The sequence below is a fragment of the Lithobates pipiens genome, unplaced genomic scaffold, assembly GCF_037356315.1.
Source record: "Lithobates pipiens isolate NorthernLeopardFrog02 unplaced genomic scaffold, aLitPip1_a1.2 Scaffold_16, whole genome shotgun sequence".
NCBI classification, from domain to species: Eukaryota; Metazoa; Chordata; class Amphibia; order Anura; family Ranidae; genus Lithobates; species Lithobates pipiens.
In genome coordinates this window covers 235559451-235580858 of record NW_027507748.1, presented here as the reverse complement: position 1 = coordinate 235580858, position 21408 = coordinate 235559451, and the positions used below count along the sequence as shown (strand labels likewise).

Below are 21408 nucleotides of genomic sequence, written 5' to 3'. Positions count from 1 at the left end.
TTTGGACACAGGGTGAATAAAAGAAACCCCCGATATGGTCTGTGATAGCCATATTCAAGGCTGTATATACATTGTATATAGATTGGATGTATACTGTATATGGGGGTTAAGTATCATTGCTGTGAGGAATTAGGTTGTTTTGCATTTCTATTGTTCATTTAAGTCTGTCCTTGTGTGTATTGTAAAGTGCCAGACAGACTGGCTGCCAACCCTTTGTGAAAAGATGTGTATTGGGTGGGATCGTTTGAAGCCTAGCAGACGTCAGGATGAGGTGCTGAGTCTTGGGATGTGTGGGTGGAGCTGGGCCCTTGTTCATGTTAAAGCATGTGCCTTGAATTGTGTATAAAGTTACAATATTTCTCAATAATAAAGTCATTCCTACTACAGAAGAGACAGAGTGCGTCTCGTCTTTTTGCCAGAGGGGTCGGCTCCTATAGGAAAGGGTCGTTTAGCTGTGGATATTGGTAGCGAGTGGATGTGTGTCTAGGAGAGGGAACATCGTAAACGGCGTTAACCCCCTTTATATTAGGGGTGCCGTTACAGGTACAAAATATGAAATGGAGGGAGAGGCTTTGCGAGCTTCAATTACGGTAATACCGAAGGAGGACAAGGATCACTTGCTCTGCTCCAATTATAGGCCGATAGCCTTACTGAATGCCGGTACAAAGCTATTTGCTAAAGTCCTGGCGTCTAGATTGAAGGAAAAGATGACTGAACTGGTGCAACCAGATCAGGTCGGATTTATACCCGAGAGAGAAGGTAGGGATAATGGCGTGAGGGCGTTGCTCCTTCTCCAGGCCCTAAAAAATAATGGGTCCCCAGGTCTATTCCTGTCGATGGATGCGGAGAAAGCATTCGACAGGGTAGACTGGGGACTCGTGATAGAAACTCTAGAAGTAATGAGCATTGGACCGAGGAAGATCCGGTGGAACAAAGTACTTTACAATCACCCGCAGGCTTCGGTAAAGGTTAACGGAGAATCCTCTGCCCAATTTCAAATGGGAAATGGCACCAGACAGGGGTGCCCATTGTCACGTCTCCTGTTTGCTCTGTCTCTCGAATCGTTACTGGCCTCTATCCGAAATAATCTGGATATAGAGGGGATGAGGGTGGGAAAGGACGAACACAAACTCGCAGCATATGCGGATGATGTGCTCTTTTTCTTCACCAACCCTAGGATTACGATTCCGAACTTGCTGAGACCGTTGGAAAAATTCGGTAAAATATAGACTTTTGAAAATAAACCTCGGCAAGTCCGAAGTCCTAAATATTAACATCAGTAAACAGTAAGAGGCGAAACTCCTTGCAGAATTCCACTTTCCCTGGCGTAAGGAGATTAAATATTTGGGAGTCTATCTTTCAGATACTATCAGGAAAATATATAGGAATAATTATATCCCATTATTAGATGAAATTAAAAGAGAAATAAAAAAAATTTCAACAAGTCCTGTCTCCTGGTTAGGACGGATTAACACGGTTAAAATGATATTGGTCCCGAAGATCATATATAAGTTTCAAATGTTGCCCATCTCACTCCCTCAGGCTTTTTCTAAAACACTAAGAAATCTAATTTCTAAGTACATATGGCAATATAAAAAGCCAAGAATCGCTTTTGCGGTGTTAAGTAGGGGGAAAAAACAAAGGGGGTTAGCAGTCCCAGACCTAAAAAAAATACCATAATGCAGTGGTTCTTTCACGGGTGGTGGAGTGGGCGAAAGAGGCAAACGAAAAGAGATGGGTGAGTTTAGAAAACGTAATGAGTCAAGCACAATTAGGACGAATAATATGGAATCCTCCACAGTATAGGCCAATAGGATTAAATACACACGAAATAACACGTTTTGCACTTAAAGTTTGGGATCGAACCCATACACAAAATAACTGGGGTTATAATTCACCTTTGATTTTCCTTAAAGAAAATGATTATTTTACACCAGGAAAACAGGAAGTGGAGGGGTAATTGGATAATAAAAGGCAATGCACAACTAAAAAGACATACTAGCTAATGGTAAATTAGTTACATTTCAAGCACTGAGTGTTGACACTGAACTTATGAGGATTGAAGCATGGCGGTTCCTCCAGTTAAGCCATTTTATTGCAAAATTACCCCAGCCAATTCGAAGCGAAGAAGAATTTAGGCCCCTTGAGCGGCTCTGCCTGAGAGAAAAATCAAAAAATAACATAGCCCGAATATACAAAATTCTCTCAGAGGGGGATGAACAGGAGGACCCGTCATATATCAAAAAGTGGGAAAAGGATTTGGGGTCACAATGTAGAGCTCAAATTAGTAAGAAAATATTTAAATTAATTCACTGTGTGGTGGTCGATAATAAGATGATAGAGACGAATTGCAAGTGCCTAGCAAGGTGGTATGCCACCCCTGACAAATTGGGCAAATTTGTAGAAGAGCAATCCTCGGATTGCTGGCGCGGGTGCAAAAAAAACGGGACTATGGTCCACATTTGGTGGGACTGCCCCATTATTAAAAAATATTGGAGGAAGATCATAGATATAATAAAGGTTGTAACAAAAAAGAAATAAGAGAAGACCCGTGGACTGTTTTATTCCATGGGGCAGATGAACCTATAAAGCAATATAAAGCCTCGTTAATTCCTATACTGCTTGACACCGCCAAAAGCTTAATTCCGAAAAAATGGAGAGAGAAGGAGAGCCCTAAAATACAGGACTGGATTTTTCGAGTAAATTAAATACAAAATATTCTATATGAAGGGGGAGAGGATTCAACAGTAGATGAGGGCGGCATGGATAAATGGGAATCTTGGAAAGAATTTAAAAAATCTTGGAGATATGTAGAGGAAATTACACAATAATACTAGGGAAAAATAACACCTGGTTAGAAAAAGATGATTTAACCATGAATCTCATGAGAAATCTGCAAGGAAGGGAGGGGGGAGGGGTAGGAAAAAAATAAAAATAAAATAAATTTTGGGGGGGAGCAAACTGAAAAATTTAACTTTTAGTAATGCAGGGCTGTAAATAGCCATTTATCAGGTGATATTCCTGTACTGTGTTCCCGGGTTTGTACACCTGCTGTGCCCATTATGAGGGGTTCCCACCACCCCTGTGCCAAATGCCTAGGTCTGTACACCTGCTGTGTCCATTATGAGGGGTTCTCATCATCCCTTTTCTGAGTTCCCAGGTCTGTATACCCGCTGTGCCCATTATGAGGGATTCCCATCATCCCTGTGCTGAGTTCCCTGGTCTGTACACCTGCTGTGCCCATTATGAGGGGTTTCCATCATCCCTTTGCTGAGTTCCCGGGTCTGTATACCTGCTGTGCCCATTATGAGGGGTTCCCACCATCCCTGTGCTGAGTTCCTGGGTCTGTACACCTGCTGTGCCCTTTATGAGGGGTTCCCATCATCCCTTTGTTGAGTTCCCAGGTCGGTACACCTGCTGTGCCCATAATGAGGAGTTCCCATCATCCCTTTGCTGAGTTCCCGGGTCTGTACATCTGCTGTGCCCATTATGAGGGGTTCCCACCTTCCCTGTGTCAAGTTCCCAGGTTTGTATACCTGCTATGCCCATTATGAGGGATTCCCATCATCCCTGTGCTGAGTTCCCAGGTCTGTACACCTGCTGTGCCCATTATGAGGGGTTCCCACCATTCCTGTGCAGAGTTTCCAGGTCTGTACACCCGCTGTGCCCATTATGAGGAGTTCCCATCATCCCTGTGCTGAGTTTTTCTTTACCAGTGTGGTCTCAGATCTAGGCATTCCTCTCTAGTGGTCCAATCACTGACTGACACCCTCTCCACCCAACATTACTTTTTATCTCTTCCAAACTGTTCAGTAGCTCAGTACATTCTCTGCACTCATTTAAGGTGGCCATAGACTAGATGATTCCTTTTTCATTTCATTCCTACTATGGCCACCTTAAATGAGTGCAGAAAATGTAATCTGGGAAGGAAAGGGTTGCAGTCAGTGACTGGAGTCAGATCTGTGACCAGACTGCAGGATAAGAGCAGTGAAGATCTATGCAAACAGGAGATAGTGAAGGGGGAGGGGGGATTGGTGTGATAGGGAAGAGAGAGGGAAAGTAAAGTTGAAGATTAAAAGTGCTGCTGTGGAGTCACTCAGGACACAGTGATAATAGCCCCTTCTGCCCCTTTAGTCCTGGCGTGTACTCAGTGGAGGCCTGTCCATAGGGGGTGCCCGGGCACCCCCCCCCACCCTCCCATGTAGTAAAAAAAACTAAATAAATACAAAAAACAAAAAAAAGTAAGAAAAAATAAAAAAATTTTTAAACATGTCCCTTTAAGAAAAAAATTATTTTTCAAATTTCCCTCCCTATGTGCACTGGCGCCAGGCGCAGTGCAATATAGGAAGCGCCACGTCTATGCAATCACAAGATTGCAGACGAGGTGCTTCATTTGGCTAAAAAAAGAGCGCTCTGTGGCGCAGCCGATCGCGCCACAGCTTCCGGCGCGATCGACTGGCCGAGCAAGTGCGAGATATGTTTGGCGTAAAAGCAACACAGCTCATCACCCTCAACACACCATCCCCACTGTCAAACATGGTGGTGGCAGCATCATGGTTTGGGCCTGCTTTTCTTCAGCAGGGACAGGGAAGATGGTTAAAATTGAGGGGAAGATGGATGCAGCCAAATACAGGACCATTCTGGATGAAAACCTATTGGAGTCTGCAAAAGACCTGAAACTGGGATGGAGATTTATCTTCCAACAAGACAATGATCCCAAACATATAGCAAAATCTACAAAGGAATGGTTCACAAATAAACGTATCCAGGTGTTAGAATGACCAAGTCAAAGTCCAGACCTGAATCCAATCGAGAATCTGTGGAAAGAGCTGAAAACTGCTGTTCACAAACGCTCTCCATCCAACCTCGCTGAGCTCAAGCTGTTTTGCAAGGAAGAATGGGCAAGAATTTCAGTCTCTCTATGTGCAAAACTGATAGAGACATACCCCAAGCGACTTGCAGCTGTAATCGCAGCAAAAGGTGGCTCTACAAAGTATTAACGCAAGGGGGCCGAATAATTTTGCACGCCCCACTTTTCATTTTTTTATTAGTTAAAAAAAGTTTCAAAAATCCAATAGATTTCGTTCCACTTCACAATTGTGCCCCACTTGTTGGTGATCCTTCACAAAAAATTTTTTTATATCTTTATGTTTGAAGCCTGAAATGTGGCAAAAGGTTGAAAAGTTCAAGGGGGGCCGAATACTTTCGCAAGGCACTGTATGTGTGATTTACAGGTTGCTGAATGCAGTTATGTGCGATTTACAGGTTGCATAATGCAAATATGTGCGATTTACAGGTTGCAGAAAATGTGCCTGATGTGGTTATACACAAGATAGGCATGATTCATCTGCTTTAGTAGAGCCCTGTGTATAATGTGCAGCCTGGTATATGATGTGCAGAGCCCAGTGTATAATGTGCAGCCTGGTATATGATGTTGATTCGATAAGGGTTGTGGCTTGTAAGAAGTGGGAGGGGCCAAATCGGAGGGGCGTTGTCTTGTGCCCCCCATCCTAAAACTTCACCAGCCGCTACTGCATGTACTGTACCTGGAGATTTCTGTGTGCACTGCTAGATGCTGAGTCTGTGTCACAGGGAGATGAATGGACAGCTGCCTCTGTACGGACCTATCGCTCCCTGTCTGCCCTGAGCCCACCACCGTTCTTCTACTGGCGATTCCCCTCACTTGCTGAAGGAGACAGGCAGCATGTGAGCCAATGACACCGCGGGTCCAATAAAAGCCCCACCCTATGGACCTGCCAATCAATTACAACAGGAAACCTAATGCTAGAGGTGGAGTTTTTGGGGCGCCGAGCTTATAGCCCCGAGCACACTCTAAACTACGCCAATAGAGTTTCTTAGCCCCAATCACGTGTTTACACATGGGTCAATACTCCAATAGCACGCCTGTGTCCAGCTCCCTTCACACACCCACTTAAAGGGGTTTTTTAAAAAAATATATTTTTTTTTTCAAATAAGCACCCCCCTATTGACGGGCCACCATTGGTCTTTTATAAAGAATTTGTGGTATACTGGGAATCTGACAATTAAAACAGGTCTTTAGCTTATCTTGGATTTTTATGACTTCTTCAAGAAGCGATTTGTAATGGATGCAGACCAAGCCTACATTGGGTTTAAAACTGACTACTCCTCTTTATTACTTCAGTTAGACCCGTACACACTATTAGATCTTCTGCAGATTTTTGTCTTCAGATTTACCAAAACCATATAATATGAGGTCAAACCTTAAGAGTTTCAATGTGTATGCAATCAGGCAGGCCCTTGCACTATATGGTTTTGGTAAATTTGAAGACAAAAATCTGCAGAAAATTGAATAGTGTGTATGGGGCTTTACAATGCTTGTACGCTGGCCCTGATTGCTACACTACATGAACACGTATGCAATATTTTACATACATATCCTGCTCTGCATTTCAAAATATGTTATTGCAAATTTTGTTTTACAAAACATACTTTTAAAGTGGTTGTAAACCCTTACAAACCACTTTGACCTACAGGTAAGCCTGGATTAAGGCTTACGTGTAGGTCCATGAAATATCTCCTAAACCTACACGGTTTAGGAGATATTTGCTGAAAGACAGGCACCTCTGTCTACGGCGCACTGAGCGCGGCACCCGTCAACGGCGATATGCCGCGCTTGGCGGCTCCCATGCGCGGGAGTGATGTCTTTGCGGCTTCGCAGAATGACAGCGGCGGAGCAGTGAGACCCACCGAGAAGATGTATGCACGCCGGACTACAGGGGACAGCGGTGACATCGCTGGCTCCTGTGTCAGGTAAGCGACACATAATGGACTGCTATGCAATGCATAGTAGCCCATTATGGGTTTTACTTCCTCTGTTGTACCCTGCAAAGTAAAAGCACAGTGGGCTAGAATGCATTGCATACTAGTCCATTATGTGGCACATAACTGCAAACGAAGCCTGCATTGTCCCCGCTGGAGGCCACATCCATCTTCGCCTCTCTTCCTTCCGGGGCTGCGGACTTCAGCTCTGTGACTGGTCAGAGCCGCATGGCGTCACTCCCGTGGGAGCTGCTGGTCACGCCACTCGCTCTGGAAGAAATGGCAGGAGGGCCGTTTCTTCACAGAGCATGCACCGACTGGCGCAAAACACAGTAAATAGCTCCTAAACAGAGTATATTTAAGAGATATTTACAGTACCTATAGGTAAGACTTATTCTAGGCTTACTTATAGGTACAACTGTCACAGAGAGGTTTACAACCACTTTAACCCATAAAAGCCATAGCAATGGTCTGGTCAGGAATAGGGGTAAAACGTTCTGGGGCTGAAGTGGTTAAATTAATCTATATGGGTGCATTTACTTTACTTATTTTCATCCAAAATAATGGACCTCACACCTAAAGTCTAAGCTGCCAGCATTCCTCTGCTGCTGTAATAACAGGTTCATTTCAAGCGATAAGAATTCTACTTGCACAATGTTACCAAGGAAATGGTCTTGAAACATCCACGGAAGTGTGTCCACCCAGCTAGGAGGAGGAAACAGCGAGCCCAGCTAAAGGATACCGGGGATGCCTTCCTATAGCGAGCACCAAGGAAAGGACCAATAGCCTGCTAGTAACAGCAGGAAGGTGGGGCGTGTACACATGTGCATTGCTCGCCCAGTATTTCCTTGTACAGGAACTGTCTGTCCGGACCTGACTGCAGCTGACTGACCACCAGCGTCTGAAAGGTAAGTTAGTTGGTGTGAGGCGAGGAGCTGTGTGACCGATGTACCTGTGGTGACTCCGTAGAACCGTAGAAGACGTTACCTTTTCCTAGAACAGCCACACCTTCAAGGCACACCCAGTGTTATACAGCCAAGTACAGGCCTATGCTGGCGTTGTCACCTTCACACATTAAAGAGGACTTTCACCCTAAGGGGCACGTTATGCTGCCCTGCCAACTTCCACAGATATTATTTATTATTATTATTTTTATTTTTTTTAAGTACTTTTGTGTTGCTAAACTGCATTTCTGCAACTTGCACCTGTTTTCCTGAAACCTTCGCAATCTTTGTACATGTGTGGAAAAATCAGAGTGTGCCCACAGGCTGTGCCAGGAGCTGAAAGCTGTGCAGAGCCAATGGGCGCATGTGCCATAATGGTGCGTGAGCCTCGGTTTATACTAAAATGCCATATACTGCAGGGGGTGTTGATGTTGAAGCGGTTGTATACCCGCTATTTTTTTATTTTTTTGCCACCTGCAAAGGAAAAGGCATAATGAGCTAGTATGCACAGCATACTAGCGCATTATGAAATACTTACCTTAGAACGAGGCCCCGACATCTGGCCCAATCCACGCCAAGGGAGCTGACATGCTCCCTCAGCGTTTCTTCCAGGTATCGCGGCTCCGGCGCTGTGAGTGGCCGGAGCCGTGATATCGTCACTCCCGCACATGTGTGCGGGAGATTTCATCCCGGCCGGGTCCGGCGTCTGCCGGGCTTTCAGCCGAGAATCCCCTTGTGCGCATGCGCCGCTGCAGTCCGAGGGGAATATCTCCTAAACCGTACAGGTTTAGGAGATTTTTACCTACAGGTAAGTCTTATTATAGGCTTTCCTGGAGGTAAAAGTCATAAAAATGACTATACAACCGCTTTAACCAATTCAGCTCTGGGAAGATTTTAGCCCCTTCATGACAGGCCATTTTTTTTTTTTTTTTGCACTACTTTAACTGATAATTGCGCGGTCATGCAACGCTTTACCAAAACAACATTTTTATATAATTGTATTTTCACACAAATAGAGCTTTCTTTAGGCTTGCTTTGATGTGAATTGAGCCTAAAGAAAGCTCTATTTGTGTAAAAATAAAATTCTATAATGTTACGCATGTTGCTTTTGAGCATTTCTGTTTTTTGCTCTGCTTTCTACCACGATTTGGTGGTGTGTGTTTTTTTTTTTTTTTTTTTTGGCAGATTTAACCACGTCCCCCTCACCATATAGCAGAATGACGGCCAGAAAGTGTCGGGCATAGCGAAAGAAACAGAAAAACACGCTAGTGTGAATAGGGGCTAACATACGTGTGCAGTGTGTTTTAAAGAGCTCCAGTCTCTTCTGTAAAAAATTAATAAAAAAATAAAAAACTGTTCAATGAGGGAAAAGGGTGTTTGATCCCCTGCTGATTTTGTACGTTTGCCCACTGACAAATGATCAGTCTATAATTTTAATGGTAGGTTTATTTCAACAGTGAGACAGAATAACAAAATTCTCCAGAAAAACACATTTCAAAAAAGTTATAAATTGATTTGCATTTTAATGAGTGAAATAAGTATTTGACCCCCCCCCCCCCAATCGACAAGATGTCTTCTATACAGGTAACTGTTACCTGTATAAAAGACACCTGTCCACAGAAGCAGTCGATCAGATTCCAATCTCTCCACCATGGCTAAGACCAAAGACCTGTCCAAGGATGTCAGGGACAAGATTGTAGACCTACACAAGGCTGGAATGGGCTACAAGACCATCGGCTTGGTGAGAGGGTGACAACAGTTGGTGCAATTATTCACAGATGGAAGAAACACAAAACTGTCAATCTCCCTCTCTCTGGGGCTCCATACAATATCTCACCTTGTGGATTTTCAATGATCATTGGAATGGTGAGGAATTGGCCAAGTACTACATGGGAGAATCTTGTCAATGATCTTAAGGCAGCTGGGACCATAGTCTCCAAAAAAACAATTTGTAACACTACGCCATGAAGGATTGAAATCCTGCAGCTCCTGCAAGGTCCCCTGCTCAAGAAAGCACATGTATAGGCCTGTCTGAAGTTTGCTAATGAACATCTGAATAATTCAGAGGAGAACTGGGTGAAAGTGTTGTGGTCAGATGAGACCAAAATCAAGCTCTTTGGCATCAACTCAACTCGCCTTGTTTGGAGGATGAGGAATGCTGCCTATGACCCAAAGCACACTATCCCCACCATCAGACATGGAGGTGGAAACATTATCCTTTTGGGACCGTTTCTCTGCTAAGTGGACAAAAACCACTTCACCACATCAAAGGGAAGATGGACGGGGCCATTTATAGTCAAATTTTGGCTGAGACCCTCCTTCTCTCAGCCAGGGCATTGAAAATGGGTTGTGGATGGGTATTCCAGCATGACAATGACCCAAACGCCAAGGCAATAAAAGGTGTGGCTCAAGACAAAGCACATTAAGGTCCTGGAGTGGCCTAGCCAGTCTCCAGATCTTAATTCCGTAGAAAATACGTGGAGGGAGCTGAAGGTTCGGGTTGCCAAACGTCGGCCCCAAGACCTTAATCACTTTGCGCCCAGGCCAATTTTGACATTTCTCTCCTACATGTAAAATTCGTAATTTTTTTGCTAGAAGATTACATAGAACCCCCAAACATTATATATGTTTTTAGCAAAGACCCTAGAGAATACAATGGTGGTCGTTGCAACTTTTTATCTTGCACGGTATTTGCGCAGCAATTTTTCGAACACGTTTTTTTCAGAAAAAAAAAAAACCAGTTTCATGCTTTAAAAAAAGCATGAAACTGGCGCCCCCCTTCCCCCAAAGCACCCACCCCCCATGTTGAGGGCACGCGGCCTGGTACAGCTCAGGAGGGGGGGGGGTGCTTGCTCGTCCCGACCCCCTTTCCTGACCGGCCAGGCTGCGTGCTTGGATAGGGGTCTTGTATGGATTTTGGGGGGGACCCCCACGCCATATTTTTTTTTTTTTTTTTTTTGGCGTGGAGTTCTCCCTTTTAGGATTCATACCAAATACAGTGCCTGGTATTGGCGGGAATCCAATTCGGTTCCCCGCACCACTGTGAACCTGGCCTCAATGTCAGCGATGCTTATCAGGAAAGGAAAATATATATTTTTATTTTCCTGATGCTCAGTGCTGGCTCCCGCAATGGGGCTTGCAGGGTGTCAATCTCGCCGATAAAAGCGGAGAGATTGACACAATATCGTGGTTACCTACTGTATGTGGTGCTATTTTAAATGTAAATTTTTTTTTTTTTTTTTTTGCATTTACATGTGTTTGCAGAGTTGTGTACAGTAGTTTGGTAACGTTGAATAAGAATACCAGTCTATCCAGTTCAAAGTGAGTGTGTATTTGTATGAATGTCTCTATCATTTACCATAGCCTTGTACTTTGTGTTCGCTAAGAAGCACATGTTTCCCCTCTCACCTTAAGGCTGGGTTCACACCGCTGCGGGTGAGAGATACGGATGTGATTCGCACCGCACTGCAGTGCAAATCGCATCCGATCTGTCTGTGCGATGCGAGTTCAGCCATACAGATAGTATGGCTGAATTCGCATCGCACCCGCCGCAAACTCGCACAGGACCCTTTTTTTGGTCCGCAGCAGAATCGGATCGCATGGTTGTTCACACCATGCGATCCGATTCCTGTCCGAGTTTGCGGATCGCACTGCGATATGCGGACTGGTCTGGGGGTGTCATTAAGATTTCATTGACACTCCCAGCAGTCCGCATAGGGCAGTGTGAACTGCCAGCGGGAGGCATGCAATGCGGGAAAACGCCACGGATTCGCGGCGTTCCAGCATCGCTATGGTGTGAACCTAGCCTAAAGGAGGGCACATCTGAGAGATGAGGCTCTTCCCTACAGGAGACCCATTTAACCACTTCAATACCGGGCACTTAAACACCTTCCTGCCCAGACCAATTTTGAGCTTTCAGCGCTGTCGCATTTTGAATGACAATTGCGCGGTCATGCTACACTGTACCCAAATGAAATTTTTATCATTTTTTTTTCCCCACAAATAGAGCTTTCTTTTGGTGGTATTTGATCACCTCTGCGGTTTTTATTTTTTGCTAAACAAATAAAAAAAAAAAAAAACGAATTTTTTTTTTATTTTATTTTTTTTTTTTTTTTGTTTCAGTTTCAAAACTTTGTAAATAAGTAAATTTTCTCCTTCACTGATGGGCACTGATGGGGTTACACTGATGGGCACCGATGAGGTGGCATTGATGGACACTGATGGGTGGCACTGATGGGTGACACGGATGGACACTGATAGGTGGCACAAATTGGCACTGATAGCTGGCATGGATTGGCATGGGTAGGCGGCACAGGTGGGCATGGATGGGCACTGATAGGCGGCACAGATGGGAACTGATAGGCGGCATTGTATTATAATATACTGTACTAATGGATGCCAATCAGTGATGCCCATTGTGGGCACTAATTGGCATTCATTGTGGCACTGACTGGAATCCCTGGTGGTCTAGGGTGGCATACCTTATCCTGGGCATCCCTGGTGGTCTGGTGGCGTCCCTGGTGGTCCAGTGTGGGCATCCTCGGGGGGGGGGGGGGGGGCTGTACTGATAATCGATCAGCACAGGCCCCCCCCCTGTCAGAGGAGCAGCCGATCGGCTCTCCTCTACTCGCGCCTGACAGACGCGAGTGAGGAAAAGCCGATCACCGGCTCTTCCTATTTACACTGTGATCAGCCGTGATTGGACACGGCTGATCACGTGGTAAAGAGTCTCCGTCAGAGACTCTTTACCGAGATCGTAGTTGCAGGGTGTCAGACTGACACCCCACAACAATGATCGCCGCGATGCCCGCCCCCGGGGGCGCGCAGTGGCTCATAATCCTGATCACGTCATATGACGTCCGATCAGGTTTATGAAACCACTTTGCCACCGTCATTTTGTTATAGGGCGGGCGGAAAGTGGTTAACAATCGGTATGGATTGTTTCTCCCTACACAGCACTTGTTTTTTTTTTTTTTTCCCCGCTCTAACCAGAAGACTGGGGAGGGTCGGATTGTACCCCTGTGAGGCAGGCATAGGGATGCCAGGAGAGGGCTGAACTACCTTGCAGGTTGAGTCCTCACAGGTCGTCCGGAAACTGTACCAGTGATCTGGTCACAGGGGAGTATGAACCGCTGCTGCTACACACTGCTCTGCAGTCTCTGCCTCCTTCTGTCTCCCTCCACATGTAGGTGAGCTTGATTGTCAGTCTCTAGCAGGGTGGATTTGATTTGAATCGGTTCTATCAAAAGTGGAGTTCCACCCATTTTTTCGTTTTATTTAAAGTCGGCAGCTACAAAAAAGCATAGCTGCTGACTTTTAATAAACCGATACTTACCTGCCCCACGGTCCAGCAATGTGGCCTTCCGGAGGCTAGCTCCTCTTCCCCCTCCTCTCCTTGGAGGCGTCATGGTAACTGGGCACCTGGCCGTGACAGCTTATGGCTTCACAGTGCTCTCCTATTGGTCAGTCAATCTTCTGGGATCTGAGTTTTCCCAGAAGATTACTGGCAGGGAGAGGCCGCCCCGCCCCCCCCCCCACCCCCCCAAAAAATGACATGGCAAATGTGGCATGTCAGGGGGTGAGGGGTGCGTAAAGCAGAAGTTCCATTTTGTTTTTTTGTTTTTTGGAACTCCGCATTAAATCACAAGTAAAAAGGCTTGATTTAAATCGACTCTATCTAACCACTTTAAGACCGGGCCTCTTTTTTTAGACTGTGTTTACAAGTTAAAAACAGTTTTGTTTGTTGTTTTTTTGCTAGAAAATTAAAAACCCCCAAACATTATACATTTTTTTTTCTAACACCTTATAAAATGGTGATCGTTGCAATACTTTCTGTCACACCGTATTTGTGCAGCGGTCTAAGAAGCGCATTTTTTTTTTTTTTTTTTTTAACAAAGTCACTTTTATTCCTATTACAAGGAATGTAGAGTATAATGGACACAAACCACCACCACAATCACTCCAACAGTAACACACTCAACCTCGTATTCTTCCATCGCTGCACTCCCTGCAATTTCTCTAACACCCCCTTTCCTCTCTCTGATCACAACCTTATCCTTTTCACTCTCTCCTTGTCTCCTACATCCCATGCTGCCAACCTACAAACCACTACCCGCAGAAACCTTCGCAACCTCAACCCTTCCCTCTTTCATTCTGCTACTGATGGCCTCTATGACAAAATCGCACCCCTATCCTGCCCAGACCTAACCACTTCCATCTACAACAACACGCTGTCATCCTCCCTAGACATACTTGCTCCTCTTTCTACATGCAGAACAAGGCCCTGTCTGCCACAACCCTGGCAAACAGACAACACCGGAAGTCTTAAGAGACACAGCCGTGCTCTTGAGCGAGTGTGGCGTATATCTAAGTCCCTGCAAGACTTTACCCTCTACAAATCTGCCTTTCTCAAATACAACTCCTGCCTCCTCACTGCTAAACAAACCTATTGCAACACTCTCCTCAAAACCCTCTCATCCAAACCACGTCCACTCTTTTCTACCCTTAATTCCTTACTTCACCTCCCCACCCACCAACTTACTTAACGCTCAACAGATTGCCAACCATTGCAATACCAAAATTGACACGCAAGGAGATATCCAGCATTCAACTTCCTCCCCTACCCAACACAACAGGTCCAACACCACGCTCAATACTCTCCTCTTTTTGCCCAGTTACCACAGATGAAGTTTATAAACTCCTCTCCATGGCCCACCTCACTACCTGCTCCCTGGACCATGTCCCCTCACAATTACTGCTACCACCTTCCCACTCTATCCTTAACTCCCTAACCCACATCTTCAACCTCTCTCTCTCCTCCGGCACCTTTCCTTCCCTGCTCAAACATGCACTGGTTACCCCCATACTCAACCCTCACTAGACCCCACCTGTTTGAACAACTTAAGACCCATCTCCCTGCTTCCGTTTGTCTCCAAGCTCATCGAACGCCTTGTCCATGACCAAATAAGTCGCTACCTCATGGACAACAACCTTCTTGACCCCTTACAGTCTGGCTTCCGCCCACAACATTCTACTGAAACTGCCCTACTAAAACTCACCCTTAAGCAGGCTATGCCCCCTTCAGTCTATTATGAATGCTGCTGCTAGACTAATACACCTCACTCAATACTCCTCGTTCCGTGATTGCTGCCCCTCTCTGCCAATCCCTTCACTGGCTTCCCCTACCCTACCGTGTAAAATTCAAAATGCTAACCATAACATACAAAGCAATCAACAACCTCACCCCCATCTACATAACCAACCTCATCTGCAGATATCGCCCAAATCGTCCCCTCCGCTCCTCCGACGACCTTCTGCTTTCTAGCTCACTTGTTACCTCCTCTCATGCTCGCCTTTAAGACTTCTCCAGAGCCTCTCCCTGTCCCAGTCTGTCCGCTCAGCCCCTACCCTTTCCACCTTTTTAAGAGTTCCCTAAAAACTAATTTATTCAGGGAAGCCTATCCCGCCACCACCATCAAATCATTCTCTGCAGCTATTGCCTTTTGTGCCACCACCCCCTCCCTTTAGAATGTAAGCTCTGTGAGCAGGGTCCTCCTGTACCTTTTGTGTTGTCTCCCCTATACATTGTAAAGTGCTGCGTAAACTGTTGGCGCTATATAAATTGTTAATAATAATAGTAGTTGTCGTTTTCCTATCATTTGAGCCCAGTCTTGCCCAAATAGTTAATCCAGCTCTGAGCAATCCTTTTTATTGTTGTGTGAGATAAATTTTGACAGAGAAAAACTTTGTCAAATCCTCCCCCTTGCTGTGATTGATAGGCTAGTTCACAAGATAGGTGATTTACATAAGTCATGCATTCTTTTTTTAATTCCCTCCCACTCCTTTCTTCTGCTGCTCTGCAAGGATCGGCTGTTCCATACCTCAGCATGATTTGGCATGCTGATGTCATGTGGGGACTTTTATGGGCTTTCCAAGGTGTAAATCCATTTACAATCCAAGTGAAGTTATATTCCAATGGATAAGTGTAGAGATCCTACTATTAAGTGAAACTTCTTAAAAAATAAAGAGACCACACCACCGTGATTATGGAGGAGGCTTACCGGATCGTATGGACTTAGCGGGGCCAAGTCTCAATAGGCTTTATGAAATTAAACTAGCCCAGTAGGGATAGCAGGTCCTCTGTCTCATCTCCAATATCAGACCATCAGTAGGAAGTAGTTTGGTAATTTCCAGAAACATCAAATGGAAGGCGAAAACTTGGTATCATGCAGAGGACCATGTAAATAAAGAACTGGCATAGCGTGATACCGTTTAAAGGACCCCCCCCCCCCCAGCAGCATCGCTTATAAAGAAATGGTGACCTCAATTTGCACATGACGCCAAAATACTTCCGCCTGACATCACTTCCGGTTAGAGACCCGAAAGTTAGTGACGTAATACCTGCAGCACCAAATGTCAAAATAATAGGCTATACGTTATGTCCTAAGTGCGCAAAAAAAATTTAAAATTTTGGTTCCAAAAAGTAATGGCAAAGGATTAGCCATAAGTGAGCACTGTGTTTATCCAGCTGTTAGCCAAGCCTCACTATCACAGCGAGGCTGCATCACGAAGTGTCCAGGAACCAAGCCTCTCTATGAAAGAGAGGCTAGGTTACATAACTTCCGGCATGGCAACATCCAAGCCTCGCTACTAGAACGAGGCTTGGTGTTAGGGAACTTCACAGACGTGACGCTCAGCGTTCATCTCCCATCCACCATAGCCTCTGTTCAAGCTGAGGCTTGGAGCTAAAGACGACGCAAAGACGTCACATCTCTCATAAAGCTGGACGTGAACCTACACATTAGGCAGTCCCTAAACCTATCATTAATATGCAGAATGTCTGTCTGCAAAGTACGGTACGTCTCTCGCATTTAGCCTATAAAGCAACCGGGTTACAACAAAAGTTGGGCCCAAATAATCAATCAGCTCAGCTCGTCATCGGCGGACAGCAAGCTGTACCCCCTAACAGCTACGTCGCAAATGGGGTCATCATGTACAATATTAATACATATCATCGTAATAATATCTATTATGAATCATAAAATAGAGAATATGTTTAACCACCTTCAGACCGGACCATTTTGCTGGTAAATGACCAGAGGTCTTTTTACACTTTGGCACTGCGCTGCTTTAACTGGTAATTGCGCGGTCATGCAATGTTGTACCCAAACGAAATTTGCGTCCTTTTCTTCCCACAAATAGAGCTTTCTTTTGATGGTATTTGATTGCCTCTGCGATTTTTATTTTTTGCGATATAAACGTAAAAAGACCGCAAATTTTGAAAAAAAATGATATTTTCTACTTTTTGTTATTAGAAAAATCCAATAAACTCAATTTTAGTCATACATTTAGGCCAAAATGTATTCAGCCACATGTCTTTGGTAAAAAAAAAAGTCAATAACTGTATATTTATTGGTTTGCGCAAAAGTTGTCACATCTAAAAACTAAGGTACATTTTCTGGAATTTACGCAGCTTTTAGTTTATGACTGCCTATCTCATTTCTTGAGGTGCTAAAATGGCAGGGCAGTACAAAACCCCCCCCAAATGACCCCATTTTGGAAAGTAGACACCCTAAGGAAATTGATAAGAGGCATGTTGAGCCCATTGAATATTTTTTTTTTTTTTTTGCCGCAAGCGATTGAATAATGACAAAAAAAAAATTTTTTTTTTTTTTTTTTTTTTTACACAAAGTTGTCACTAAATGATATATTGCTCACACATGCCATGGTTATATGTGGAATTGTACCCCAAAATACATTCTGCTGCTTCTCCTGAGTACGGGGATACCACATGTGGTCGACTTTTTGGAAGCCTAGCCGCGTACGGGGCCCCGAAAGCCAAGCACCGCCTTCAGGATTTCTAAGGGCATACATATGTCATTTTACTCCTCACTACCTATCACAGTTTTGAAGGCCATAAAATGCCAAGATGGCACAAAACCCCCACAAATGACCCCATTTTAGAAAGTAGACACCCCAAGCTATTTGCTGAGAGGCATATTGAGTCCATGGAATATTTTATAGTTTGCCACAAGTTGCGGGAATATTACAAACTTTTATTTATTTTTTTTTTTTTTTTCACAAAGTTGTCACTAAATGATATATTGCTCACACATGCCATGGGCATATGTGAAATGACACCCCAAAATAAATTCTGCTGCTTCTCCTGAGTACGGGGATACCACATGTGTGGGATTTTTTGGGAGCCTAGCTGCGTACGGGGCCCTGAAAGCCAAGAACCGCCTTCAGGCTTTCTAAGGGCGTAAATTTTTGATTTCACGCCTCACTACCTATTACAGTTTTGAAGGCCATAAAATGCCAAGATGGCACAAAACCCCCACAAATGACCCCATTTTAGAAAGTAGACACCCCAAGCTATTTGCTGAGAGGCATGTCGAGTCCATGGAATATTTTATATTTTGCCACAAGTTGCGGGAATATTACAAACTTTTATTTTTTTTTCACAAAGTTGTCACTAAATGATATATTGCTCACACATGCCAGGGGCATATGTGAAATGACACCCCCAAATAAATTCTGCTGCTTCTCCTGAGTACGGGGATACCACATGTGTGGGACTTTTTGGGAGCCTAGTCGCGTACAGGGCCCCGAAAACCAAGAACCGCCTTCAGGATTTCTAAGGGTGTAAATATTTGATTTCACACCTCACTACCTATCACAGTTTTGAAGGCCATAAAATGCCAAACTAGCACAAAACCCCCCAAAATGACCCCATTTTGGAAAGTAGACACCCCAAGCTATTTGCCGAGAGGCATGGTGAGTATTTTGCAGCTCTCATTTGTTTTTGAAAATGAAGAAAAAAAAAATAATGTATATTTTTTTTTTTTTTTTTCAATTTTCAAAACTTTGTGACAAAAATGAAGGTCTGCAAAATACTAACCATACCTCTCGGCAAATAGCTTGGGGTGTCTCCTTTCCAAAATGGGGTCACTTGGGGGGATTTTGTGCTATCTGGGCATTCCATGGCCCCCGAAACTGTGATAGGCAGTGAGGAATGAAATCAAAAATTTACACCCTTAGAAATCCTGAAGGTGGTGCTTGGATTTTGGGGTACCGTACGCGGTTAGGCTCCCAAAAGGTCTCACACTTGTGGTATCCCCGTACTCAGGAGAAGCAACAGAATGTATTTTGGGGTGTAATTTTACATATAACCATGGCATGTTTGAGCAATATATCATTTAATGACAACTTTGTGCAAAAAAAATAAAAAAATAAAAAATAATAATGTATTTTTTCCACAACTTTTGTCAAAATATAAAATATTCCATGGACTCGACATGCCTCTCAGCAAATAGCTTGGGGTGTCTACTTTCTAAAATGGGGTCATTTGGGGAGGTTTTGAACTGTCCTGGCATTTTATGCACAACATTTAGAAGCTTATGTCACACATCACCCACTCTTCTAACCACTTGAAGAAAAAGCCCTTTCTGACACTTTTTGTTTTGTTTAATATTTTTTTTTGCAAGAAAATTACTTTGAACCCCCAAACATGAAGTGTTTTTTTAAAGCAAAAGCCCTACCGATTAAAATGGTGGGTGTTTCATTTTTTTTTCACACGGTATTTGCGCAGCGATTTTTCAAACGCATTTTTTGGGGAAAAAACACACTTTTTTTTTTATTTTAATGCACTAAAAATCACTATATTGCCCAAATGTTTGATGAAATAAAAAATATGATCTTAGGCCGAGTACATGGATACCAAACATGACATGCTTTAAAATTGCGCAGAAACGTGCAGAGGCGACAAACTACGTACATTTTTTAAAAGCCTTTAAATGCCTTTACAGGTGACCACTTTAGATTTACGGAGGAGGTCTACTGCTAAAATTAGTACCCTCGATCTGACCTTCGTGGTGATACCTCACATGCATGGTGCAATTGCTGTTTACATATGACACCAGACCAACGCTTGCGTTCCACGTTGCGCCTTAGCAGGGGGGGACAGGGGTGTTTTTATTAATTTATTTATTTTTTTTGCTTTTTTATTTTATTTTTAAACTGTTCCTTTCATTTATATATATTTTTTTATGATTTTTATTGTTATCTCAGGGAATGTAAATATCCCCTATGATTGCAATAGGTAGTGACAGGTACTCTTTTTAAAAAAAATTAGGGTCTATCAGACCCTAGATCTCTCCTCTGTCCTCAAAGCATCTGACCACCAAGATCGGTGTGATAAAATGCTTTCCCAATTTCCCAATGGCGCTGTTTACATCCCGCAAAATCTAAGTCATGAAATGCTCGTAGCTTCCGGTGTCTTAGGCCATAGAGATGATTGGAGCCATTCTGGTCTCTGATCAGCTCTATGGTCAGCTGGTGGAACCACCGGCTGCATTCTCAGGTTCCCTGTTGGGACAGGAGAGCCTGAGAAAACCATGGAAGATGGTGCGGGGGGGGGGGGACATTCCCTCCCACTGCTTGTAAAAGTAGTCTAGAGGCTAATTAGCCGCTAGGATTGCTTTTACATAAAAGCCGACCGCTGGCTGAAAAGAATGATACCTAAACCTGCAGGCATCATTCTGTTATAAGCACTCAAAGTCCCGCAACATACCAGTATGTTGCTGGAACTGGTTGGGCATATATTGTAATTTTTTTTTCATGCAGCCTGTGGGCTGAACGAAAAAAAAATATTGATCGGTGGGTATGCCCACCATTAGATACCTCCCTTCATCCACCCACTTCTAATGGTGGGCATACATGCACCATTTATATATGCCGAAGCATGGGGGCATCCTCCCGCAAAAGGTAGGAGCAGATCGCTCCTCCACCCCTTATGCCCCCATGCTTCGGCATATATGCTCTCTTTTAACTGTGGTGGTGAAATCACCCCCGACAGTGCTGGAGTCGCGGCTTTATGTATCATGGGAGCAAACGCTGTTGCTGTCAAGATAAATAAATCCGCGCTGCAACTGAATGGCGTACCTGCTAAGCAAATGATGGTTAACAATAAAACAAAGTAACATTACAGTATAACAGTAAGACGTACCATACCTGCAAAGCAAATACAAAAAAAATAGCAAAAAATAACACATTTAACACAATCTGTGCCTAAAATATATATATGCCGAAGCATGGGGGCATCCTCCCGCAAAAAAGTTATGCCGCGTACATACATTCAAACTTTTCCACGGGCAAGCCCTCCGTCGGAATTTTGACTGTATGTACGTGGCATTAGGAGCAAAATCGCTCCTCCACCCCTTATGCCCCCATGCTTCGGCATATATGCTCTTTTTTTAACTGTGGTGGTGAAATCACCTCCGACAGCGCTGGAGTCGTGGCTTTACGTATCGTGGGAGCAAACGCTGTTGCTGTCAAGATAAATAAATCCACGCTACAGCTGAATGGCGTACCTGAAAACAAAAAATGGTTAACAATAAAACATTGCAGAATAGAATACAGTACAAAGGAGCAGAACAATAGAGAGAGAGAGAGAGAGAACAATAAAACGACAACTATTTTTTTGGTTTTTTTATTTTATATTTTTTTTTTTGGTTTTTTTACTTTTTTTTTTTTTTTTTTTTTTACCACTTTTTTTTTATGTAACTTTAACACTTCTGTTGTAACGGTTCCAGCGGTTTGGGTCTCTCAAAATGTGATGGCATCTTGGGAGACCCTGTGAACGTGTGCCTAGCCTGTGCAATGC

The 21408-nt window shown here is 44.0% G+C and overlaps 1 protein-coding gene across 11 annotated transcripts in view; it reads left to right on the top strand.

Annotated features, from left to right (window-relative positions):
* The window catches only part of LOC143982457 (zona pellucida sperm-binding protein 3 receptor-like), a 633312-nt gene that overhangs the window by 315590 nt on the left and 296314 nt on the right, over positions 1-21408 (top strand). The window contains exon 1 of one of the 11 annotated variants that reach the window (XM_077481177.1): positions 7561-7709. The exons of 8 other annotated variants lie outside the window; for them this stretch is intronic. The gene's annotated coding sequence lies outside the window, so the exon portion shown is untranslated. Of the gene's footprint in view, positions 1-7560; positions 7710-21408 lie in introns of those variants that run through there. 2 more of the 11 variants (XM_077481176.1, XM_077481178.1) reach the window with 2 other exon arrangements.